The sequence below is a fragment of the Corvus kubaryi genome, unplaced genomic scaffold (assembly GCF_017639235.1).
Source record: "Corvus kubaryi isolate FWS band 111438036 unplaced genomic scaffold, C.kubaryi_AGA036_p1.0 37270, whole genome shotgun sequence".
NCBI classification, from domain to species: Eukaryota; Metazoa; Chordata; class Aves; order Passeriformes; family Corvidae; genus Corvus; species Corvus kubaryi.
The window spans coordinates 305,661-333,211 of NW_024581083.1; the positions used below are offsets into that span (position 1 = coordinate 305,661).

At 40.7% G+C, this 27,551-nt stretch overlaps 1 protein-coding gene across 1 annotated transcript in view; it reads right to left on the bottom strand.

Annotated features, from left to right (window-relative positions):
* The window catches only part of LOC121663264 (ankyrin repeat and KH domain-containing protein 1-like), an 86,313-nt gene extending 73,064 nt beyond the window's left edge, over window positions 1-13,249 (bottom strand). The window contains exon 1 of the mRNA XM_042025338.1: window positions 13,084-13,249. The gene's annotated coding sequence lies outside the window, so the exon portion shown is untranslated. The remainder of the gene's footprint in view (window positions 1-13,083) is intronic.
* Between the last annotated feature and the right edge of the window lie 14,302 nt (window positions 13,250-27,551).

A 27,551-nucleotide genomic window follows, 5' to 3' on the forward strand; every position in this document is an offset into this window, starting at 1 on the left:
CATTTCTTTTGAGAAGTTAAGATTCATTAGGTTTCAATCTAGAAATTTAGATTTCAATTTAGTCTCCTGTCACTCCAATAAGGGTTACCTAGTCACGGAATTCACTACCTCAGCCACCAACTTCCACTTTTAGCAAAGCTTGGGAGCCCAGTAAGCAAATTCAGCAATGAAAATCAGCTCTACATAGATTTACAGATGTTTCTAGAAAAATCCCAATCTTCCCAAAGAGTCTGCAATTTCACCTAATTCCTCTCCACCAAGCCAATCCACCGCATTCCTTTGTTTTCAGAATGCAAGGAAGAATACAGGTATTTGACAGATAGGGAATATCAGACATATTTTAGTTTAGAATATTCAAATAAAGGATTGGTTTAAACCTTGTAGCAGAGATTTGTTGCCATATGAGAGGCCAAATAGGACAGAATAATACCAGAAAAATTATCCACATAACTACCTCCTCAATACTCCTCATCTTATTTAAAATCCTGACCATGCCAGACTTTGCTAGGGCAGAACTCTCAATTTTTCCTTCAGTTTGAGTTTTTCCCAAGCTTTCTTTAGGAATCCATTTTCTCCCAGGTATGAACATTAAGTTACCTTTTCTAAAGCTAAAATAACATGAGCTTTTCTGTGCCAATCTAACCTTTGGCCACTTCCAGAAGAATGACTTTGTGCTCCTCCTCTCCCCGTGTTTCCTCAGGCATTCCCAGCAACCCCACTGCCCTCACACTGGCGGAAAGAAGAGGGAGTTTTCTCTCAGCACAGCAAGATAAGTCTGACCAGCAAAAGGTCTTTCTAGGCACCACCAGAACTGGTAAAAGAAGAGAAAACCATGCAGGACAGCAGACTACTGCCTGACTATGACAGCAAACAGCCACTAAACCACCCTACCCACCTCACGGACCTTCCCTGTCACTCATTCACAATGTCTGTTCCAAATGTTTGTTTCCTAATCCAGGATCTTTATAACGAAATTCAATCTTTCAATTTTTCAAGATTTTGCTCCTATTGAATCGCTGTCAAGGAAACATTTGGCTTACTACAAGGCAACAAGTTCCCAGATGCAGCCCTCAACACTGCTGATTCCTTACAGGAACCACGACTTCCAGACACTCTCATCATGTATGTGCATAAAATTGTGCTGATCACTCAACCAAATGCACTTTGATCCCATACATATTACATGTAGTTTATAGGGAAGCATCATGAATTACTCTGGTATCATGATGACACATGTACTTCAGCAGCAGCAAGCAGCTTTTCTACCCATCTCACTGCAGGTGAGCATCTGGAAGAGAACTCTGACTCTTGGGTTACCTTGTGTTTTAAAGCAGCAGCTACAATTAGGACAGAAGCAATATTACAGTGAAAACAATTGCCAGTTCTGTCTGAGAGTAACAGCTATTTCTGCCAGCTCCAGTAAATTGTTGGGGTTTGTTCTGGTTTGGTTTTTATTTTTTTTAATGAAAAAAGCACTTTTACCCATTGGCAACTAAGACCTTCTTCCCAACTTGTTTTTGACTGAAAGAAAATATAAGATTTGAGAAAAATATTTAAAACACAATACTAACTTTAATTCAAATTATAAAGGAAAAGAATGGGATCAAACAGTGCTTTATAAACACCTATGTGACTCTGAAAAACCTGAATTTGTTTTGGTGCTTTGCTGGGATTAAATGGGAGTTACTGGATATCACAGTTAAATTGGAGCTCAGCACTTCATTTTAAAAATCTTTTTCAATGACCAAGTCAGGGATTTCTTTTTTAGGTTTGTTTTTTTTTCACCCTTAGCACAGATAAAAGCCAGCAATACACACCCAGAATGATTTGCCACAGCAGCAAAACCACAGCAAACTACTTGGGTGCCCAATGCCTTTTCCCTTCCAGTCTTCTCTTTCCTCCCTCACTATCTCTTCCTGCAACAATCCCACCACACCTTCCACAGGGCTGCAGCACCAGCGAGTATTCAACTCCATTTGTACTTACAAACCTAAAACAAATGCTCTTTTGCTTGTATCACGCTTGCCAGCCTCGCTGTGATTAGCTAAGGGAAAACTTCAGCCACAGGCGGAATTGTTCGCCTGGCTTTGTCTGGCTTTGAACTGGACACAGTTGAACAGCAGAGTCAGCACATCTCCCGAGCTGGGCAGTCACCTGCTCCCAGCCTGCCCAGCAGAGTGTGAGCACACACATCCCAGCACATCCCAGCATATCCAGCAGCACAGAGCCAGGCACGCAGCGCTGAAGGGACACGGGGAGCTGCCATCACCCACCCAGAGCCCAGCCAGAATCACAGGAGCTCCGCTCAAATTCTGAGCTTTGGGCATCAGCTCGGACACTCCTGTATGTCAAGGAATCATCCAGGCTAGAGACTGAGGAAAAAGAATCTGATTGCTTCTGGGTGGTTACACGAAGTAGTTTTTGACCCTCAAGTCACTCTTGGGGAATTTATTTTAAGCTAAGATTGTAGTATGTACAATATTTACCCATACAACTAGAAAGGTGGCAACTTGGTAAATGATTCAGAACCAGAGATTATGACCTCTGTAAAGAAACCTATGAATTTTTTACTTTGTGGCATGAACTATGGGAAAATGTACACAGTTCATTTAATTATTTTACAGGAAAATATCAAAGCTAATGGTTGGCAATTACTCTTCATTTCCTGGCTTCTCCTTTCATGCCTTATCAGAGAGAAGTATTTTCCTCATTTCAAGTCTGACAATTGCTTGGCTCCAAGAATCTGAAAGATATATGTCAAAGAGCTAAGACTGCTACTGAAACATGGAAAGGAGGAACATGAAAATGACACTGCCCACAGTGGGAGGGTAAGAAGCAAAGAAAAACCTCACATATTCCTGGAAAACATCAAGAGAAGAAAAAAAATATTCACGCTGAGAAAGGTGCACAGAATTCCTGTTCTTAACTTCCAGCATTCTAACTCAGCCCAGCATTTCACGTCTCATCCTCTTTAGGGCTTGTGTCCCTTGAAAACAAGTTAACTTTACAGCCACTCCCACCTATTCAGTGGGACAAGGAGAAGAGGACAGAATTACTTTCTGTTCTTTGAGTAACCTAAGGCTTATGAAGGGAAAGTATCTATGGAGACTGACGCCAGGATATGACCCCCCTGCACAACAGAGATGCAGGAAGGCAAGAACTCAAGTAACCTTTGAGTGCTATTTATAGGCAAACAGCCCACTTGAACTCTTCTCAAAATTTCTGGCAGTCAGTGGGAAACTGAGCCCCAAGGGGCTGTTCCTGAATCACAAAGCAACTCTGACTCAGTACAGTACTCAACGACTATCTGTAAAAAAAAAAAAAATCTGAAAATAGTACTACATTTTCAAGCAAAGATCTAAGAGTAAGCTGAGTGCCAGTAACATCACTGACTTAACTCGGAAGCCCACAGACTTCTAGCCCCCAGTTTATGGCAATTATGTATGGCAAAGCAAGCCAAAATACTGAGTATTTTCAGAGACTGATCAAGTGCATTTCTTTTAAAAACAATCACCACACTAATGGCGTGTAGCACAGACTAGTGTATAAATTCATGTTTCAAACTGAACATCTGAGAAACTCTTCATAAAACCCTCTCCTCTGCCTAAAATGATCCACAGCCTTTCAGCGTACTGTCATCATGACATACATGCTGCATAACAAAAGATCCTGAAAGTAAGACCTTTGAGAATGCCAAGGTAGATTGGAGTACCAAACTACCAAAAATCAGGAGACTTTGAGTCTTCAGAAAGAAAATAAGGAATTTATTTTACCGTGACCCAACTTGAAGAAAGAACACGCCCATCTGCTATTAACCCTCTACAAGAAGAGCCATAGGGGGCTCATCCCATCTTTTCTTTTTTGCAGCATCCTCTTGCAGTTTTAAAAACAATAGGGAAGACATCAACTTCCATCCAGGTTCATGTGTCTGAAGCTCTGGTGCTTCAGATAGGAGTTTGTCCATCAGAGACCACAGAATCCAACACGCGGCACCACAGAGAACAAGTTTTACTAAGTTTCTTCAGATGGAGAAACTTAGTAAAACAATGCAGAGAGAAACTGTAACAAGCATGAATCCAATGGAGGGAGTTGCTTCCAATAGTGAGTATGGAAAAATCCAGCCAACTGAGGTTCTACCAAAGCAAACTTCTTTGCTTCTTTAAAGCAAAGGTCTTTGCTCTTAATCTGTGTAAAGACTAAAATAAAGTTGTTCTGCCTCTTGCTGTGTCTTTACAGCTGGGGAGGATCAGGCACTGGGTGTGCTCACTATAGGCAAAGGCTAACAGCCAAAAGCACAGCCACAGTGCGAGTTTATCCTCTTTTCATTAGCAAATCTTCCTACTTTCCCTTCAGAGACTTCCAAAGCATGCTGCTTACTTGGTTTTGGCAATACTAGACAAAGTCAGGACAGGTTGGTTAGAACATTCTTGCTTACTGTGGTCTTCCTCTGCTACTCAATAGCCAACTAATTCTTTGAAAGCAAAGACACAATTTTAGCCTTTATAATGATTCTGACTTGAGAAGCTTTTTTAAAGGACATATTCAAACATGAGTGTCAGAAAAAAAAATATATACACACACATACACAGGAATAGCCAACTGCACACACAGGAATAATCAAATGCACAAACATGGAATAATTTGTAACAGTACTTCAGAAAAGTAGTGGTAGATTTAAAGTCAAATTCAACTTGCAAACCAAAGGCAAAAAGGCAGACAACAAATGGAGATATATAAACAAAAGCACAGCTTGCAGGACAGATGAAATAACACTCCTCTCTCCATGCATCAATAGAGCTCAACTTCAGTAACACGACTCATTTGGGGCATAAAGTTATGAAGAACAGAGATCACATACAGAGACTCCAGGGGAGAACAAGAGCAGATGAAAGTCTAAAGAACATGAGTTAAGGGCAGAGAAAGGTTCAATGTTATTTAGCAAAAAAACCCAAAACCAACCAAACTAAAAAAAAAAAAAAACATAACTGAGGGTGATATCAGTCTGTAAGCCAGCTCTAAGGATGGCTGCATTGGAAAAGGGAACACTGAACCCAGACAGATGCATTTAAACAAGCAGACAAAGCCACTAAAAACCATCAACTGCTTTACTACATCTTTCTTCCTTCCCTCCCGAAGGTCTTCCAAAGGAAGCAGCTCAGGGCTCCCTTCACCCTTGAGTTACGTATTTCAGTACATAACCCTGAGGGCTGGCAGTCCAAGAAACCTTCTCATCCCAAGGACTGCAGTGGGCTTGGCATGCTGTGGAGCTTCCAGCACTGGAGATAGTCTGTCTAACCAGCTCCTAAAGCCACCTGTCAGGAATGGCACAAGCACAGTTGAATTTGCCTGGGGAGAAGGAAGAGAAGAAGATAAAACTGAAGCTACTGAGACTTTTTTCAGCCAGATTTTTAAAAAACCTTAAAGAAGCTGTACAGAATTTGAGAGAAAAGTGATGCCTAAATGCCAAGTTAACAATTCTTGGTTTGGAGGCAAGCGTTGTTACACAGGGGGAAAAGTCCCTCAAGAACTGCACTGTGCATTTTGCTCCCACAACAACTACTTTCCTTACGGATACAAGCAGGATAACTTTATGCAATGCAATAATTTTTTTTAACATATTCTAGTATGTATTCAATCTTTAAGTATTTAAATAATTCATATTCACAAAGAATATAATCTGCCTTTTTGGGCAAGATGTTTAATGTACTACAACTCATTCTAAATCTAGAGATTTAAGTTCTTAGCTTTTGAAGTAAGGTCTGTAAAACAGCACAAAATAATTTATAGCAGGAAATGAAGATGCTCGTATCCCATTGCAAAAAAAGCCACTTGTTTCCACAAGCAGAATCAAAGATGAGTGGCAGCATATTTTTACATATTTTGTTTTTCATTCACCTGGTGAAAAGCAGCTTGACTTTCTAGAAATAAGCAGAACTTAATAACTTACGCTATGCATATACTATATTGGCATTTATTTTCTTAGAAACCTGCTTGTAATTACTTCCTAAACATACAACAGTAGTATTTTGTCAAAGGTGAGTAAACAATTAAAAAACCCAACTGATTCATGTGTTACCCTGCAAAGTATTGACGAGTCAGTAAATCTGTTACTTCTGACACTTTAAAAGACCCCAAATATTTGATAAGAGTATAAAACTGTCAAAGGTGTTATAGATAGCTGTGTTATAGCCCACACCAAGAGCTCCAGTAATTCCTCTCAGGTGTCCCCAGACACTCACAGCACACGACCCAGAGGGTTTTGGCAGCCAACAGCCCTGCTCTAATGCAATGAGTCCTCACAGGACACTTCCATCAGCTCCAGGAGGGGTGGCTCTACATCCAGACTATCAACCTGACTTACCAGTTAGTCCAGTATGAAGCTAAGTGGCTGGCACTGGTTACTGCCACCACGCTTGAATATTAAGCTACAGAACATCAAAAAAAACCCCAAAACAAAACAAAAAAAACCAACCAACCAACCAAAAAAAACCAAAAAAAAAACAAACAAAAAACCCAAAACAACCAAACCCAAAAGGGAAATCTGATAGATTGATTCAGATCTGATCATCTGCACACTCCAAAGCATCCAGCCAATGCTCAAACTCTCTTTTGAACACTTCTAAACTCTGATTTTATCACCATGTGCTAAGGAAACGACATGACAGACAAATGCAGACAACAATAAAAAACACAAACATAGATTTCAAGTCAGTGTAATTGAGGTTTTTTAATAAACTCCTAAGACTCTTCTCACAGGAAGTACAAGCAAGAGATTGAGGCTTGTCTACCTCCTCACCACTCTCTCACTCTCTCCTGACACATTTCATTAGAAGAGTTACATTCTGGGGAACTCAAACTTCTGAGAGCATAACAGTTTCATTTCCCACAGTTCCCAACTCTGCTCCCCTGTCTCCCACCATCCCAAGGACAGCACAACACCAGAGCCATCTGCTGAGAGAGGAAGCAGAGACAGGGACCAAAGAGAACAATTCTGAGACCAAAGAGAACAACTCTGTACCAGGTACATCCTGCCTCAATTCAGGCACTACCCAGGACTGTCAATAAAGCACTGCTGCTTTTCTCCTGCCCAAACTCTCCCTACATTCCTTTTGGCTGAGGCTACTCCAAGCACTAAAATAGGAAGAAGTCCTGAAATCAATACTGAATGGAAAATAGTTTTTAACCAGCAAGAATATGTTCCCCATATTGGAACAAGAGAGCAAAGTGTGTTCTATCTTACAAAAGAATCCAAATTGCATGAAAAATAAAATATAGCAGAAGGAAAATAGAAAGGAGAAGCCAAGTTAATACAAACTATATTCAGGACTGAAAAAATCCTGAATAAAAGGAGGATTGCACAAATTGTTTATGGCAAAATCATGAAGAACTTGCTGATTACTTATGATACCTCTGAGATACATACACAGATATATATAAATATGTAGTCAACTTGAGAGATTGAGGAGAACCCTGGCCATTTTTTATACTTCACAAAATAAAACTGGCAATTTTTTTCTCATCTCTCCCCACTCCCCATCCCCTCTAAGAAAGGTTAAAATCATCTTTGCCAAAGAACTCCAAAAGTATAGCTTTCAGAGCTGGTAAGGTAACTTAGCCATCTGATACCTAAAGGCATCAATTTAAGTGTTATGACAATGAGACTGTTCTTCACAGCAAAATCCATCTGGAAAACAGCTAAAAAATACGAAGCTGGTACATTTAACACACTGTCAAAGCACGGAAATTAAGTTGACTAAGAGCAGGATTAGACTAGACTTTTTCTAATCTAAAAGCCTACTAGACTAGAAAAAATATTTACATCATGCAAAATCTCAGAGAAATATAATATTAATAACTCAATTACATGCACACAATTCAGTTTATCCAACTTACTCAAAAGCACAACATATCTGTATGTTTCACATACCATATATTCCTTCCCACTCTGAATCTTTAGATGGTGAAGAAAGAAAGTGAGTAAGTCACTGTAATGTGCCAGTATCTCAAAAGGATGAAGCTTTCCAGTTAGCATGACAGTGGTGATTTCAGTGGCAGTGCAGTTTTTATCTCTAAAGAAACACCTACCATGAAGCCTATTCCAACTGCCCTAGGGAAAGCTGTTTCTTGTATTTGGTCTGTAAACCATGTCCATACAACACCAAGTATTTTAGATCAGATCAAATTATGGTGAAAAACCTTTCTTGGTTTACAATCTGTCACAATAACTGGACTAAGGTAAGATTTTGGCCATGTTGAAGGAGGCTAAACACACTTCAAATATGATATTGCGACATTTTTACAATAAAGTTACATCTTTGCTCAAATTCCAACAATCCTCTCTGATTCTCCCCCCAAAAGACCCTACTTCTCTTTTTTTTATTTCATAACACCAATACAGATCTAGATATGCATTTGCTATATTCCACAAGCACACAGGAGCAACCAATAAATTGACAAACATGAATCTGTTTTCTGCAGACCTCCACTTCTATAGTTTCAAGTAGAGCTTGGACAACCCTTCAGACATTAAGTTTCTAATGCCCACCTTCATTCAAATCACAGCTTAGTTACCCATCAGCCCTACAAAAAGAAACACCAAGTCCACACATGAATCTTATTCATCACAAATAACATAATCAAAGAATTTCTCTAGCCCAGTCTCTGAGACTTTCCAAGGGTTCCCTCGGATGCAGGATGAAAGCAAGCTGTGCCTCTCTGGCACTGTTCTTTTAGACCACAGCTCACTCCCTGGTAACCCTTGTTGTTAGTGATAATGAATGGATTTGATCACATCACAAGAATAAAAAAAAAAAGCAGGTTTGGTATAGAAATAGCATACACAGAGGAAAGCACTCAATTTCACTATTGCTGAATCTACTCTAACCTTTCAGTTTATCCTAAAGCAGGTAGATCTCATCTGGGCTCATTCATATTTTGATCTGTGTTCTATATTCCCACTAAGGAGGTGATCACTTCCACTTCTTGCCTTTCCCAGTTACAAAATACACAATCTATTCTCCCCTCATCACCCTACCAGCTTTCCAAAGAACAGTACCAGGCCCTCAGGCCTGAATGAACTATTGAAACTCACAGGTATTAACAGACACATTATTAGAACTCGACTTCTCTTTCACCATTTACACTACAATTAATCCCTCAAAGTCTCAAAAACACCAAACCATTTATGTGAGGGGCTCCAGCCACCTTAATATTGTATTTCAACAGAAAAGAAGGATGTGCATAACTCTGCTCCCTGTTTGAACATAAGGATGGACTATTTGCATGTTTCACTAAACAAACCTTTGGCTCAACATTCTCCCTCTCAAAATATTTTCCTCACAAGCCTCTTTGCAAACAATAGTAGGAGTCCTGAAGAACTCACTGCTTACAGAACTCCTCCCTATGTAGATACTCAACAGGAACATCATGTGCTCCAAAGGCAGCCAAAGTTTCTTTACCACTTTCTTCTGCATCTTTTTTTGATGCTTTATTGTCAAAGTGTTTCAACGTTCAGATTGAACACACTTAAAATCTCTGCTGGTAGGGACACAGGCACTCAAGCTATTTCCTCAAGTGACTTCCCAGAAAACTCTGCCAAAGCACGCTGAAACACTGTCAACAGGGTAATCTAACTGCAGGGATTTACATTTTGACATTTCACAACTTTCTGTAGAATTCTGTGGTTTTGGTGCAGAATTCACCAAATGGGCATCCAGGATTTTTATCTGGCCACGTGCCTGAACCAACACCTTTCTCTGTGCTACAAAACAACCCACAGAAAGAGGACTGCACAACACAAGAGAGTCATTTCCCCTTCCTGATGCCGATACAAGTTGGGAACAGAAAATGAAACGGGTTTAACCAGTCAAAATTTCCCCACTTTGCCCTTTTATCAACACATGTTGAGGACCCACAAGGAACCCAAGAAGAGCAAGAGCTTTCAACACTCTAACCATTCCTTCCCAGTAGCAAAGAGCTCTCATCTCCAGCTATCAACTAGTGTCCCTAAAAAGGGCTTTTAATGGACTTTCTTACTGAAGATCCACACAAGAATCATGACTTTTCAAAGCTGGTATTTTAAGAAATCAACAGTACCCTAATTAACAGTGGAGAAAAATGTTTCTAGTGCAGAACAGGACTCCACTCTCAGAATACCAATAATCTGTTTAGTTACAGCCTGAAAAATGGAAACAACCTCCAAACAGGATGGTTCTCATTCCATAGGTTATTTTACCTATATATCCCATCTCTGCTAATAGGAGTTAAACTGAAGGAAGATATGCAAGATTTGGTTTGCTTAGGCTAAAACTTGCCAAACAACAGGATTCAATTGTTTTAATTTATCTTCTATTTCTGAAGGTTGAAACATATTTACAATGCTCTCTTGGTCTTCAGATTGTAAAACTATTTTTTTGTGAAATAATACAAACACTGACAGTTGTTTAAAGATAGTTGTTCATTAATAAAGTGCCTGTTCTTTCACAGAATAAAGTATGGTTGTCTAAACTGAAGCTCATCAGGCAGGTTTTCAGAGGACCTGGCAAACACAAGAAATCTATGTTTGTGTGCACATGGATATGTACATGTGTGTAATTGCTGCTATGCCAAGAAGGGTGACAACAACCCTCTTGCTAGAAATTTGGCTTAAGGCTGTCACCTTCAACATCCACAATCCTTGAAAAAGAATAAGCACGTTGAACAAGCAAGTGAAAAAATATCCAGCACTCTCATGGTGGGTAAATACAGATATATATACAGATACACAGAAACATTTTCAAGCAGTTCAAATAACCTCTGGCTTCTACACTTGCGTATGCAGCAGCACTCAAATCAAGACAGCTACTTACAAACAAAACACAACTCCTCCAAATCCTACAGTACACAATAGCTGAAAACCACTTCTGCACAAGCACTTTGAAGAACAATATCCCATGTGGCTGCAGTTGCTGGAGCTTACTTTGCAGGACTAATAAACGACATGTCCATGTGAGATCTGAGCACTAAAGGATTCAGGAAGAATGAGCAAAACTAGTTTTGCAAGTCATACTCATTAAGATCCTAATGACACAGCCACAGATCTGGCATGTGAGAAACCCCAAGAAATCCAAGACACTAAATACAAAACTGATTTTCCTCTAGGTTGTAAGGCAGAATCAAGCCTATCACAGGAGAGGGGGACCATCACAACCAAGGCCAAGCTACCCCTGGAAACTATAGACAAGGCTTTAAATTAACTTCATGTTTGAGCCATAGTTCTGTCATCTACTTTTCCAAGCTGTCCTTAATGCTGAGGACTGAACTGAGACTAAAACAACAGCAGAAACCACCTGCTTTTGCCAAACTGCAAAAGAATACAAAGGCCCAACACTAGGCTGCCATGATGGAAGCCCAGAAGCTCACTTAGGGTTAAAAAGGGTATTTTCAGCAAAACCAGGCAGATAAACCCACTGAAGATAATAGAACATCTCCCAGAAACACTAACTTCTTTTTCACCCACTGTCAAATTATGGCTTTTATTAATGAACTACCAGATTCGCAGCATCTTCTTTAGGTTAACCTGATATTTTTAGTGTTCCAATTCACAGTGGGAAAGACAAGTATAGTTTAACTAGAGAACTTTCCCCAGAGTATTTTCACTCTTTTGATCTCACACATTCATCAAGTGGCATTAATTTTGTCCAGTCTTTTTAGAAAGGGAAACAAAGTCCTTAAAAAAAGGCACTCTTTTTTTGATTTGTGCTTCTTTCCAGATTCCTTCCATTCTCCCCGTGTACTTGGGAAAACCAAGGCAGGGAAACTTCAGCTTAAAAACAAATCATCTAATCTTGGGGACAAATACCCAACTACTGCTTAGAAATCTGCAGACTGCATTCTCACAGGTGTTACAAGCAGCAAAGGAACCTCCTGCATATGTCAAATACTGTGAGATCCCTGTGAGCACTGCAGCCCCAGCTCTAAGCACCTCAGAGATGCACTGCCCCATAACACCAGCCAGATCCACGGGCAATTTATAAAGCCAGAAACAGGCTTTGGGACACAGCAGCCACCAGGTACATGAGAGGACCCAATTTCAATTTTAAAAGTGCTTAAAAAGGACTAAATTATTCAAATTCCCTTAGTGCATGGAGTATCCCAGGAACAGATTGTCTTCCCTTGCAAAATAAAGTTTGGTCCTCAAGAGTTACAGCAGATAGGCTGCTGAACTTCCTGCTGACAAGAGCTATGCTGTGTTCTACGTTGGGGTTTTTTCAAATCCAAAATGCAAAGAGAACCCAAATCCCAAATCCCTGCCCCCTTTGCTTCCTCAGAATAAAGTTCTCCTTTAAGACTGTACACAGCTAAGAGCTATTTTATGTAGCTCTTTAAGTGTTCCAAAGTAACATCTGAAAACTCCAATTTCAGCACACCACTACAAGTCTGAGTATACACCCATGATGATCACATGGGATTTGTTTCAAAGCAGGGGTTTTACATCTTTTTGTCCTTGGAATTTTGAAACTAACAAATAATTTTCAAATCCAATGCAAACACCCCAGTAACAAATCATAGGAGGATTTGAATTAGTCAAGCTTTCACTCTTAAGCTAATAAATGTAGAGACAACTATGTTCATCAAGTCTGGTTCCAAAACAGGAATGTTTAATATGTATTTTCCAACACTGATAACCTCAGAACTACAGAATGCAAAAATGTTTTTGTGAAAATTAAAAAAAAGAAAAAAAAGTATTTTTTCTGGAGTAATGAATTAATAATTATATATTGACCAAAGCAGCAGGAAAAAAAAGTCATTTTAGCAAGCCCACTTCCTTCTATTCTCTCCCCATTAATCCTCCCTCTGGTAACATATGTAATCTCAAATCAATGAAATACCATTTAATTAAAATTAATTTTTCTAACTTTGTATGTACAGAAAGAGTGGGCCAAGCAACCTGCAACACTTGTAAGAGTTATGAGCTTGTTTTCCGTGTTCTGCTCATCATGGTAAATTTCCAGACTCCTGAACACTTTGCTAGTGTCAGAATTTATGTGCTGACAGATCCATGTACAAGTCAGGTTCAGAAAAAAAACTATACAAAGAAAGTACCTGCTGCCTCCAGTAAGGCTTCTAGTCTTGCTTGTGTTTCTGGATCCACAGTTCTCAAGTCCGCACCTTCTGCAGCACTCGATAAGAATAACTCCGATGTGGTTTTAAGTACTGGGTTATCAAGATCTTCTTGGTCCAAAATAAATGATTCAACCTGTTTGCCAAGTTAGAAAAACAGTTTTACTATTTTTGAAGCTTTAAAGTAAATCTAAAATATTACCAAAAAAATACCACAGAAATAATCTAACTGTACTATCATAATTGTGTTTTATCTGCCAAGAACATAGAACAAACCTGCAAAAAACATCTGGTAAACTCACTCAAGAGGTAGTTAAAAATTACAAAAAAAAACCCTAAAACCCTACATAAAAAAAAAAAATACTGCAAAAAATTACAGTTTAAAACACCTTAAATACAGCAAGGTGAACTCAGATTAAATACTGAATAAGTGTTATGCATGTTTGCACAGTTAACAACTCAAGCAGGCAGCCACAAGAGGCTGTAACATCTTTGTCACCAGAAGCTCATCTACCATGTTATTAGTAAAAGCCACCAGTAATGACTTTGGTACAGCTGAACCTATCTGAATGCCAGGGAAAGATGGAATGTTTTCCCGAGATGCCTTTCACCTCTCTTTTAAAAGTAATTTCAATGGAGGTAGCACAAAGATTTTGTTTGTTTTGATCATGAACACAAGAGTTGACCAAAACTCAACCCCAAAACAGCTGTCTCCAAGCTGGCACTCAGTATTAGCCCAGTCTGCACTGCTTTCTGGACAAGAACAGATCTGCAGAACGATTAAGCAGGCAGGTATTCCAACCGAGCAGCAATAATGCTGTCCCACCAGTGCCCCACGTGACCTCCAAACACAAGCCCATGGAATTACTCAACATAACACACTGCAGTTTTATGACAGCTTGCCAGAGTAAACAAGGAGGACACCTGACTCACACTCTAATGAGAGCAGAGCTGCATTTCAGAATCTCCCAAGTTCAGACATAATTTCCTCTGTTTCCAGTAATATTTTAAGACAAAAACATTATTTCATAATTAGATGTTGTCTGTTATCTGTACCAACACTACTGGTGCCTTAGATATGCCATAGAAATGAGACATTCCTGTTACTCAGCCACCAATGCCCTCTCCCACTTCATACCCCAGCCTCATCTTCCTTTCTCAGTTTTCCACAAAATACTTCCCCCTATTTTTCTCACCCCAGCAGAAAACTACCATCTCGTTTCCCCTGGAAAGGGAAAATTTATACTTAAAAAAAAAAAAAAATCAAATCAGGCCATCTGCAAATTCATTAAGCGCTCCATTGTGTGAACAATGTTAACAGGATCTGGGAGCAGCACAGAGCACTGCTATTCAAGAGCAACTTGGGTTCGCTCATTTCTTCCCCTTTTTGATATGTAAATGGCTGTAACACTATCCCCTGGTGTCCGAGCCAGCCCTGTGTGTCAGTGAAATGCTAACATTGGAATATAATGGGAATCAGGGAACAAGTATGACTTTTTAGGAACACCGAACATGAGGTCCACATCTCAGTGGATATGTGTGATCCTGGCCAGCTTACAGATAGTAGATCTTGTGTACCAGACACAAATATTAAAGGTAAGGCAGCAGGCTCTGATTTGGTGCTCAGAGAAGCAAGATTTCTAGGTTAGTCCAGGCAACGGTCCTAAAACAAGACAACTGTCATTGCAAGAAAGAGAACATTTAAACGAGCAGAAAAATAGCGACCTAAACCAGTGATACACATTTGTACTACAAAGAAGAGCTATTTACAACTCACAGCAAAATGCATCCCTACAGTAAGATGCCCCTCAGCAGAACTCAAATTCCAGGTTAGTCCATAGCCAGCTTAAAGACTCCCTGCTTTCATGAGCTCTGATGCAAAACTGACTTCTAGGAAAATTCACCCTTACCTACGTGAGTACTTCAGGGTTTTTCATTTTTTCCCACAAGACTACACAAGGTACTAATATGATGGAAATATTATTCCTATTACAACATGTTTGTGTGATCTGGTGAAGGGCAGAAAATCCCACTGTATGTACATGAAAATTCATTATATACAGCTGAGAACTAGATACAAGAAATTTTATTAGATGCTTATGGACATTTTTCTTTGTCAACTACATCACTACATTTAACAGCAGTCCTCCCTTTTGAGGACACACCAAAAGGAGCAAAAAAGTCACCTACCACTGAAGCAACTGCACTTGAGAACAGCAAGCACTGGAGAAACACTCAGTGGCTCCTGGCAAGCCTCAGGGTTCAGTCTTGGGAAGAGCCAGGCAACCCTCAGGCAAAGGGGAGCACAGCAGCCTTGCAGCAACCTGCCAGAAGCTGCCCTGCTGCAAGTTCTAAAACTTCATGGTTTTGACACTTTGGGAAAGATATGGACCATTTTCTCCCCATCTGCTATCAGCCCAAGCTCACTGGGATATGTTTACTGGATATTACAGGCAACAGTGCACCCCTTGAACCTAAATCAGTGTTAATCCACTATTCACAAATGCTCAGCTTGCAAGGAACCTCTCTCTCCCCAACAGGGAATACATTTTCCTTACAGGAACCTCTAAACAAGTCTGTCTTTTTCACAATGATTGTGCAAACACTACTAATTAAAGTGAATTATACACACAGTTTGTACTTAAGAATACAACTTGGGTAGTACTGGTGCAGTCTGCTCTTTTCACCACTTTTTTCAACTCTTCCTGCCTTTCTGCTCTTCCTTACACCAGCAACTGTACTTCCAGAGACCTTGCACATTTAAAATCTCACAAAAAAATCTTGCTTCACATACAGTATTTTCATCATAGTTTTATATCACAGGAAAGCAGATGCTTTCATTATTACTGCACATGTTAAGCATCAATTTTTAGGTTTTGTTTTGATTTTTTGTAAGAGCTTAATAACATACCCACAATACAAATATAACTTCAGTGTGAAAATACTGAAAATCCATATGCAAAATGTTAAAATAGCTGCATCGCCGCCAGTCTCCCAGAACAAACTTCAATGTATTTTCAAGTTAGAACATCTGACATTTCTGTAAATCAATGCAGTTTCTCACACACTAAGACAAAGCTAGAGAGAATGAAGAGTTGGATATCTTATCACTCACAGCAGAGTGAGAAATCACCTAATTCATCAGATGCCTCTTGTGAATGGACATGACCTACAATGATCACATATTAGTAATAAATTGTTTTAAAAATCACACTATCCCAAATATGTCAAACAAATTTGGCTTTTCAAACAAAAAATAAACTTATTTAATAATCAAAACAAGCAAGTAAAAAACCCAAACATATTTCACATTAGCATTCCTGGAAGACATATTACACTGTTCATGTGGCAAAATTTAGGCACTCTGCTCTATTCTAATCAGATCTGCAGCAAAGTGATAGAGTAACCAGTCACTGTGCTATTTTTGGATTATTTTGCGAGCTGCTTTGGGCAGCTAATAAGCATCTTACTTGGGAAGGCTCATTAGGAACACATGGATTCAAGATATTATTCTAACTGCCAAAACAATTTCACCTTCCCAGTCAAAACCCAAGAAGCTGCACAGGACCGGAGGGCAGGGCTTCAGCACACCGTGTGTCTCGTGCTCTTCCACAGCAATGATGGACCTTGCCTGACGTTCTGCCAAGGACTGCAGCAGCCTCGCAGCTCTGCAGATCCAGTTACACCCCTGGGTCCTCCCTCCAGAGCAGCTACATCGCAGCTACGCGGCCTCAACTCCATCAGTGTCTATACCTTAATACCACGACTGAGTTTACTGCAGGTCAGGGGGGTAGCAAAGGGACTTTGCAGGCACCAACATCGCCACTAACACTGGCAATTCTGGTGAGATGGACAATGACATGCAGGGTTACAACACATTTCTAATATTAAATCTAAACCGATCTTCTTTATGTTGCACTACTGCAAAGTACTTTTCCCAGAATAGCCTGGACCTGCTCACAAATAGCCTGTTCCTGACAGGCTACAGACCATGGAAAAGCTTCCTGGGTAGCTGTACAGCACTGTTCTCTCCTCCTCCTGCAGGCAAGGGCAGCAGCAGAGACAGATCATTCTACCTTCCATTTGTGCCAAACTAGTGCCCCTGGGAACACTATCTTTACAAAAAGTGTTGATAGGAAAGGTGCTGTGAAATTATTTCCTTGAAATTGTATTTTCCAGGAACCCCTTGAGCTATGAACACTTTTTTGGGGTAACAATACTCTTTGCTCTGTTCGTGGAGTGTTAACAAATAAGGAGTCCCAAGCTCTCGACTGGGACTCCTGAACTCCTATTTTTAATGCAAATAAATGAGTACCTGAATTTCTCTTTTGTGTTAGGAAAACCTTCCTAATTATTTCTATAACAATTCCATTTGGACATTTTCATTCCATAATTAACAACATGTGCAATCTTGTATTAGAATCACACTAGAAAGTTCGTGTGGATTTGTCTGATAAACCCAACCTCTAACAGTTTATGGTGTCGTGTCCTTTATTAAACTGAATGTCAATATTGGATTAATACTTGCAATCCTGCTCTAAAAGTTTTGAGGAATGGTGATAGGACACAGCACTAAGTTAAGACTGAAAATGAGTTCGTGTTTCAAATTTGACATCAAACACCTTTAAATTTCACATATAAAGGATGTCAGCTTCAAAACCATAATTATTCCAAGGAGAAAGTAAAGTGAAGGACTTTGTCCCTGACAGGACACTCTTATATGCTCCCTGCAACAAGTAAGTGCAGCACTACCCCCTTGGTGTGGACTTAACACCACCAAAAGGCCCGGTTTTGATTTACCAGAAGATGCACTTTTCAACATTCTTCCCCTGCCAGCCCAGCCAAACATTTTTGCACCTGCTTAAGGTGCCTTCCTGCACAACCATTTCAGTTTCAAGAGATGGAGTAAAGCAAGAGGAAGAACCACACACTAATGTGGGTATTTTCACAAAACCTTTCAGTGGGGTCTCAGGACACTGTCCTTTCTTGGCACTTCAAAGCTACAGAAAGAAAATAAACATTTCAGGGAAGTACTCTAGAGTCAATACCTAGAAACAACATAGAATCAATGGGAACAACAATTCAGACACAATTAATGATATAAAACCATACCCACTCTGTTTGGCTTGAGCTGTAATTTCTGAAGACAGTTTCTTTCATTAAAAAACAGAAGTTCCAGCCCAAGAAGACAGAAGCCATGAAGACAGTCGTGACCTGTGAATCACCAAGAGAGCATTGTCCAGCACTATGGATGCTGTGATTACACAGCATCCTGCAAGCCCAGGGGGGCACAGCGTGCTTGGGGTCATCACCACCTCAATGGAGAGCATAAAGTACATGAAGCATCATTTCCAGTCACTGCTCACCTTGTGACAAGTCAGGCAGCTGTCAGACACTTTCATAGGTTGCTTTAACACATCAAAAAGGGAGAAAACTCAGGGGAGGAAACAAGTAATTTTTCTACCACTTTACTAAATTTCATGGACTTACAAAGGGGTCTGACAAGCTAGAAGATCATTCTTCTGGAAACAGAAAGGCATTAGATCACCTCAGCTCCCTGTGAAGCCATAAATCTGACCACAGCTCCACCTTTAAGTGGAGCTGTCAGTGCTCAGCACCTGCTGCAGCAGTTCTGTAGGCAAGGCATTAGATTGGGAGGATGGGAAGAGAAGGGGTGCAAATCTGTTTAGCTCTGATTGCAATAGAAAGCTGACTGACTGGAGGCAGGATTATCTAAAGGACAGCCTTTATTCCCATAGATATTAAGCAATTACCGGCTAATGAAACGAGCAGCTATAGGATCTGGGCTGCGGTGAGCTCATTTCAGAAAAGGTTCATGTTGCAGACGCTGCTATAGATACAGTGTAAATACAGGTGGACACAACCTCAAGATTTGTTGCTGCAGGCAAGGAAAGGCCCTCAGACACACAGTGTGGGCCATGAATCCAACATCCACATGTGTAACACCATGTTCTTGATGCACTACCACACGAGCTGACTAAAATGATGGGAGAGACAGCAGGCAGTGAGCAAGGAGTGACATCTTAATGGCTACTCCACCTCAGGGTCTCAAGCCTGGCACCCCAAGTCACCAGTCAGTTCTCAAAATTACAGCTGTTCTTTGAAACATGCAGAAAAACCAATAAATCAGAATTAATGTTTTGTAGTACTACTCTTCCATTCCAGAGATTGCTGACCCTGGTTTTCAATTTTCTTGCACTCGTACTGAACCATAAGCAGACATTCCTGGACAAGCACCTGTCAAAAGGTTCATGTCAATTTAACCACTTACCTGATTTCTCTCTTAAGCAAACAACTGACACTATGCTATTTAAGTAGTTCTGAATACTACAAACTACCCCTTATCACATGCTTCTGGAAAGAGCCGTCTGATCTACGGATCTTCTAGAAACAGGAACACTACAATTTATTTTTATTAAAACACTGTTTCACAACAATAAGCAACATGATTGCACCCTGTTAGCCCTCACAGAATTAAGGCTCAGAACACACAGGTTGACTCCTCTTGGTACGAGAAACTGGCAGTGTTACAAAGTTTCTCTGTATAGCAGAAAAGAAAGCTTTACTCATCTCAGTAACTACTGAAAAAAACCAAAGAACTGTTAAAACCAGCCTGTAGCTACCACATATTAAATGTCTGATAAACAAAAATAATTATGACTATATTTTCCCAATGTACAAAACAATCTTTTGCAGCAAGGAGCTGTCACGTACAGAACTGGAACTGACAACTGAAGCTTATTCAAAATTCACATCAATCTCAGTAAATCAAGTGCCAATTCTTGACCTGTACTTTATACCAAAGAAAACCTTTGAATGGAGACCAGGAAACTTGACTAAAATAAGCACCACTTGCACTAAGCACTCCTTATTTTCTTGTATTCTATCTCAGTCCACTCTAAATCATGTTTTCGGTGCTCCATCTCCCCCACGTGCTCTGGAATTCCCTCCTCACCTGTTTTTTTCTATGTAATATTCCCACAGAAATAGCCCCTCTTCTTTCCTCACAGCTGGCGTAACTCAGTATTCTGATTTATTAGAATATAAAACAGAATTGTTGCATCAATTTAGCCAGGGCTTTCAGGATGGTGTCCTTGCTCAAGTATTAAATCCCAAGCATTAAAACAAAGTGAAGGCAACTTTTAAGACAGAAGAATAGATGCATTTGTTTGCTGATGTAAAAGCTCACACCCAACCAAGACGGGAAGCATTCTAAGCCACCTTCTTGGAAATGACCTTTTAAGATCTCTTTTCAGTCCAAGGGGACAATGCCTAAACAGACAAAAAAATCGCACAAGTGGATCTTGAATACAATAGTAATTCGATAATCTGATTCCAGGCCAACCTATACATTTCAGACAGAGGAGTCTCAACATTTAAAGTGACTAATTAAGTTATCTAGAGGCTTATAGCAAACTGAAAATCATCCTGGGCTTTCTGCCCCTCTCAGAGCCCAAGCTAGTGGCAGCTATTCTTTTCAAGGCCTGGATAAGCAGGTCTGTGCATGCTGTTCTACTGCCAAAGCAGCACAAACCCCAGTGTAACTCCTGAGCCATCACTTAGTCATTTCAAAGAAACTATCAGAGAGCCCTGCCTAAGCTATAATCCACTGAAAATTCAATATGTAGCACTATAAGGGCTTTAAAATGTAACTATTTTATAAAAACAATTAAAAGAGAGACATGTATCTAAACTGTTGGATTTATCCTAAGAAATCCTAAATGTCAAGCATCCATGTGAGAGACTCCCTTCTCCCCTGGCTCCCTTTCAGGCTGTGGAGGAACTCTATAAACAGGTGATGCTCAGAAGTCACCATGACCAATGATCAGAGTTTGGAAGCAGATCATTCAGCCCCAAATACTGATCTCCCCTCTTCCCTTGGTTTGAAATACGACTGACTTACGACCTACCTGCCATGTGACACTCTTAGTTTTATTCATGATTTTGGAAAGGGAAAAGTTCAACAGGTTTAGGGACTTTCCTAGAAAAAAATCTTAGTTAATTAGTAATCCCTATGTTTTACTGAAGGCAAGGGAGAATAACTTAGGGACCCAGCTAAAACCTAGTGCTAAAACATGAAATGTTAAAAATATGTGAGATGACTTTCTGGTGGCCCACTGTCCATCAGTCAATAAAACATTCTCTTTTTTTTTTTTATTAGGGAATATTTTCTTCCTGTAAGATGGGTATGCAGCTTGGAACCTTTGAAAAGCTCCCCTGGCCAGAAGGGCCAGCCACACTTGTCTCTTCTCAGCTACCACCAGCATTCGGACAAACACATCATCATAATTCAACTGTGAGCAATCCCTCTCAGTCTACAGCACTTTTCCTACAGATTCTGGGATGCTTTGGAAGAGCTAAAGATGAAAATACTTCTGAAAAAAAATCTTGACTCCCTCTTGAAAGCAAAGGACAAAAGTGAGTAAGGGGTCTCATCTCACAAAAAGCAGGAAAGAAGTAACAGGATCAAGCACAGGAGCAATTCTTTTATTTATGTTTTATCATAGTAAGTGCTTTCTACCTGTACTTGAGCAGAAGATACACAATACTGCAAAAACTGAGAAAATTGTCTAGTATTTTATAAAACTTTCAAATAATCAACATTACATAAGAAAAAAATTCTTAAGCAATGAGTTGCAAGAGTAAAAAGAAGATACTATCCTATAATAGGATGCATTTCCATAAATTTCACTTGCTCAGCATTCCTCCAAAAATAGGCTACATAAAACCTCTGCACTTTCACAACAAAAAGGGAGAACTACTTGTCGGGGAAAAAAAAAAAAACCCAAACTATCTGTATTCTATTACAATATATATCTGTGCATATTATGAACTACAGCATATCATCCTAACTAAATGAACCCCTAAATTCAAACATTAATTCACCTGTACCCCCCTTTCTCAGAGGCAGCATGGTTTTATAACACAAAGGTTGCAACCTTGTTACTGCAGTCTGTTGCTACAAAAAAGAAGCATTTGTATCATTTCAAAGTCAAACTAATCTTTAGTTTATCATAGACCAAGGTCATAGAGGTATCAGCAAGAAAGTTTCTATTTGAGATGAACAGTGCCTGGCCTCAGTGGTTAAAACTTCCTAATTTACCTAAGTACTTGCACAAATCACTGATTTCTGAAGTTTGCTTACAGTACCCCATTCCAGCAGAAGGCCATTCCCACTAGGAAGATAAGGTTCACACGGGGCCTTTAGGTGGTGTTTGCATGGCACATGGGGGGCTGCTGGGCAAGAAAGCATCCGCAGAAGACAAATGAAAGCACCCTGCTGAAGAGTGAGGCTTCAGAGCTTAACTTAAACAGAGTGCTGCAAAGAGTCCTCAAACAAGATGCAGGAGTTATTTTTCTTGCTTTGTGAAGTTTTCAGTGGGAAAGAAACCTAAGAAAAGTTCCTTTTTCCATATGAGTCAAGACTTGCCTCTGTTTTAAATCCAAGAATCACTTTTATTCCACAATAACAGCTTAATATTTTAAAGGAATCTTCATATATGGTACAAGAACTCAAAATGACCTACTAAGATCGAAGCTCTGCAGCCTCCTCACCTGCAGGGTCCGAGCCCCAGCTGTGAACTCCAACAAACACCCCAATTCAGTCCTGGAGCTGCTCCCAGTTTTAAAGGCCAGGCCACACGTGTGCACAGAAAAAGGAGCGCCTGTGTATTCCCTTCCCTTCACACTGACCCTTCTGTCAAGTGAATGTTGTAGGGATGGTTTGAGCTCCAAGCAGAGGACAATGTCCCAATGGCACCATCCAGCTGTCCTTACAGCTGGATTTCAGTATCCCTCAAGGCAAGGAAAGGAGACAGGAGAGCAAACCAATATCAAGCCCATGGGGGAGCAGCTGGGTAGCCCCAATTTAAATCAGAACACAAGAACCCATGATTCACCATTAACGCTCAAACAAACCCTTCCCACCCCCCACCAGACTGTAACTAGTTGACTGGTGAAACCTATGTGCAAATTTGTACCTAAATATAGATGTTCTGCTAAATTTGGAAAATCTCTCCTTCCCAAGGGGTTGCACTGCATATTTATGTAATTATACAGTAGTATTTCACATCTTTACTTTCTACACCTATCATTAGAAAACAGTTGCTGACATTTATTTTAGGTCATGTACTCAACTGGGTCAAGCTGCACTAAAGGGAGACCCAGGTTCTCCAAGAAACCTTAGAAACCAGTTCATTGTAAAATGTTATTGAATAGTATTAACCATAATTACACTGCTTGTTTCTGGTTAGCACAGCCCAGACTTGCAAAGTTACTGAGATATGTACCATGATTTTTCTGAAAGCTAGATGCCTAACCAGACTGGGAATAAATGAACACTCTACTAACCAGCTCTCTGCATCCTGAAGAGTCACCTCAATACTTCTGGAAACCTGAACATGTTATCCCTTGATGTTTTCTAATCAGTGAATTATTCCTGGAAGAAAATGTTACATTTTCTTCCACCTCTTACCTCCTCAACTTTGAAAGACCTTGTCAAAAGAAAAATATCAACTGCTAAACTGAAAACTACATTTTTCAGAGAAAAGGCTTTTCTGCTTAATACTATCTACCTGAATTTGCATCCACTTTTTGAATTTCTATTCCTTACAGTAAAGAAAAAGCTGCTATTTACATTGTTTCTAATACAATGAAAACTAAAATGTCTGAGCATTACATTAACCTCAGAAGTCAAAAGATGCATTGTGCACAGCATTTACAAAGCAGATCCATGTTAAGGTTCAACAATACAGCAATGACTTTAATAGACAACACTGCTAATTTGAAACGAACTACATATTTATTCTGAATTCCAAACCCAGTTTAACAATTAAGAGACTTCAGACTGCAGCGAGGGGGGCCCCAGAAAAAATCTCCAGGTATACTGAACTGCTGTGGAGTGCATGCCATTCAACTACTCATCCTACTCCTTGTAGGAGGTATGTTATGTCTGATTTTTAATTATGCTTTATGTAAATATCCCCAGAGGCTTATGCAATAGGTACAGGCTTAAGTAAGGCGAGCTGGTGGAGGCAGCTCAGGAGAGGGAAGCCGAGAGCTGAGCTGACTCCATAGCCAAGGGCTGGTTGAGCTCCAGTTGTCATTGAGGGCCTCCAAACCCCTGAATTACAGAATATGAGAGATTTGCTACATTTGTACACTCACTGCCAAAGGCCACTTACTGAACCAAGCTCCCAGATCCCCTGGTACTTCTGTCGGCACCGCCAGCTTCTCCTACTTGATTTACAACAGCTCAGCAAACGCACCGTCCCCAAGCACTAACACAGCCACATTTATCACCTGCTTCAACTCTTGCCTGCCACACTTTGCTGCTGTGAGGGTTTTGAGGAGGAACTGCATGTTCTGTGGCCACCAAAGACCCCATGGACATGCACTACTCAGCACTGCCCTCCCTGCACACCTTACCTTCACCTTGACCTACAGCACTCCCAGCCAGGGTGGAGGAGGCTGTTCAATGCTCATGCCTTTGGCACCAGCGTAAGTGCCAGCAAAATTCACAAGGAGTGGTAATAATACACTTAAAGTCACACCAAAAATTTCACTCTAAACAAGTTGCAGGCTGTGTTCACACCCTGATCAGGCTTGGAAGGCAACTAAGCAACTATTTACACTGAGGTCAAAAACACTTCATTTCTCAGGCTACAACCAGCGGTGGAAGTTTCTCCGAGCACCCAGGAGATTCACAGCAGCCTGCTTTACACAGGAATAGCGCAAACCTCCTGGCCTCGTCCCTCCATGCCAAAAGACATGCTTCAGCTTGCAATTGTTTCTCTTTGCATGTGATAATTTTAACTGGTAATTCTAGAAAATATTCTGCACAGCTGCATTTAATTTTCACCTTGTGGACCTGATACAACTAATTTGTACAGGATCCACTTTAGTCCTTGGTTTCCCAACCAAGAGCCTGGTCACTACCATAGGCAGACACTGAGCTAGGAAACCAGAAAGCTTCGATTTTCTCCCAGTTCTGCAGGCCAGGATAAATGGGGCACACCCTCTTCACCTGTAAAATGGGGACAGTACTCTCCACTGTAAAGTACGTGGAGATCTGATCTAAGAAATGCAATATATTTTCAAAAAGGTTAGGTTAAAATATATTGCTCTTTTCATTCTCTAGATAAATGCTTCATTACACCCTTTGTCCTGCACTTCCCTGGTGATTTTCTTTTTTAACTATTTTGCCATTTTGACCAGTCCAATTATTTTAGCATATTAAAACTCAGACTAATACAAGGACACAAAACCTAAATACCACTGCAGACATGCAGCAGAGCCTACAGAATATTGTACCATTCTTTTTATGGCTTCAAAAGTAGAGAGGAGAGTACAGATCAAGGCAGCATGGCAAAAACTCACTTTTTTTTTTTTAATTTTTAATTCTCCCTTTTAGTTCTCACTAATTCCACCCACTGGTAATAGCTGAAGGCATACACCCAAATCAGTGACTCATGGCACAAGACCACAGTCCAAACAGTGACTGACTAGCTTCTCAAAGCAGCGCTGTTCAAGAATTGCAGTGTTCCATCCCTGGACCTTAACTGCCTTTTCTTTGCTCAAAAAAGAAAACAAAACAAACAAACAAAGAGAAACCCCCACCACTGACAACAGGTGCTTCCTTAGTTCTCAGAAAAAAAAAAAAAAAAAAAAGAATTCCCCCTTGGTGCTCCCAGCCATGTAGCCTAGCCTAGGCACATTCTTCCCACCCATGCTTCTTCCCCAGGTAACTCTCCACAACCAGAAACACAAGACAGAAGAACTCCCCAGGCAATTTCAGCTTTGAGATTAGCCCACCTCCTCTCTGCGTGTGCTGGAAAACTTCAAGTATTTCAATTCCAATTGATTTCTTCTGTTCTATATTTTAAACAATGAACGTTTCCCCAGGTTTTTCCAACGAAACATTTAACAGCTGTTTGGGAACCTTTATTTTTTTGACCTCAATGCCAAACCTCCCAGACACATTATTTATAATAGGCCGTCTTTCTTAATACTTGCTATTAGTCAAAAGAGTGCTTAGTAAACACCCTACCTGTCCAATCTTCACATCCCTTAAATAATGGGGTGGGTTCAAAAGGGATAAGCTTTTAAAGTAGGACTCTGCTCACCTTGTAAAGAGCCATAAACACCCTGATATAGCCCACTTCCCATCATTTTCCAGGTTCTGTAGCTACTGCTTTGTATCTTCAAAGATACATTAAAATGTGACATAAAAGACCTCCTAGAGAGCAGACACTCATCAATTACTTGTGTCCTACTCTATCTACGGTAGGTCTTCCAGTTCCCCAAAACAGGTATGTACCGGAACACCTAATTCCATAAGGGACTGAACGTGTCTGTCCAGGACATCAATCGCACAAGGAATGCTCACATACAAGTGCTCATCTGCCTGATCATTAGATTTTGAGTTTAGTTAAACGACCTGCTGTTAGCACCGCTTCTAATGTAGCTTAGGTGGCCATGAGCAAAATGCAAATGTGGATCTGCATCAGTTTCATCACTTTTTTATTCAGATAAGACCTGGTTCAGGTTTCAGGAGGGCTGGACACAAGACAGTCATCAATAGAAGGCAAAAAATTTAGCCACAGGAGGATGACTGCAGGCTCCCCTCCTTCCATCTCTTCAAAAGGAACAAGGACACATCCTGAAGTACACTTGCTTGGCCTCCAAAGTAAAAATGGTATGCATCACCTTGGCTATTTTCTTCCTCCTGCAGAAGCCCAAAGGAACTGCAAAAAGCCTGCAAGCAGTAGCCACTTTCTCCTGCTTTCTGCTAAAACTAGGTAAGGACTGTGATGCAGCTGTGATCCCATCTTTTGCTAAGACACTACTAAGGAAAGAAGATTCACCCTTTGGTGCAGCAGTGTCAGATAAAAGCCTTCATTTATCTTCTCTCCCTAGGCTACATAAAGCACCATTAGATGCCAGTTTACAGGTCCAACAACGCTCCATTTGGGTTGGGATAAGGCCCCCGTCCCACCTCCACACCCTCCCTTTTAACCTCTCCGCAGGTTTAGAAGATCAAAGGAAGACACCTCCATTACCCTCTTCCATTTTGTTAAGTAAGAAATATTTCTGTTGCATAAAAGCGTGTGTGTATAGATATATGTACAGGAATTTATCCGTGTCTGGGAACCCCGAGTCCAGGGCAGGAATAGTGGGGCTGACGACTTCACTTTGTTCTCCGTCGGGTGCAGGATCTCGCCTCCCCCTCCAAACCTGCTCCCAGGTGGAAGCCGCTCCTTGAGATCAGGACACATCCTCATCCCGCTCCGCGGCCGCGGCGCGCAGAGGGCCCGGCCGCCCCCGGCCCATCCCCGGGGCCGCCGGGAGGCGCGGCGGGGCGAGACCCCCGCCCTCGCTGCCTCCTCCACGGCCCCGGGCCGCGCTGCCGTGCGCGGCCGCCGGGACCC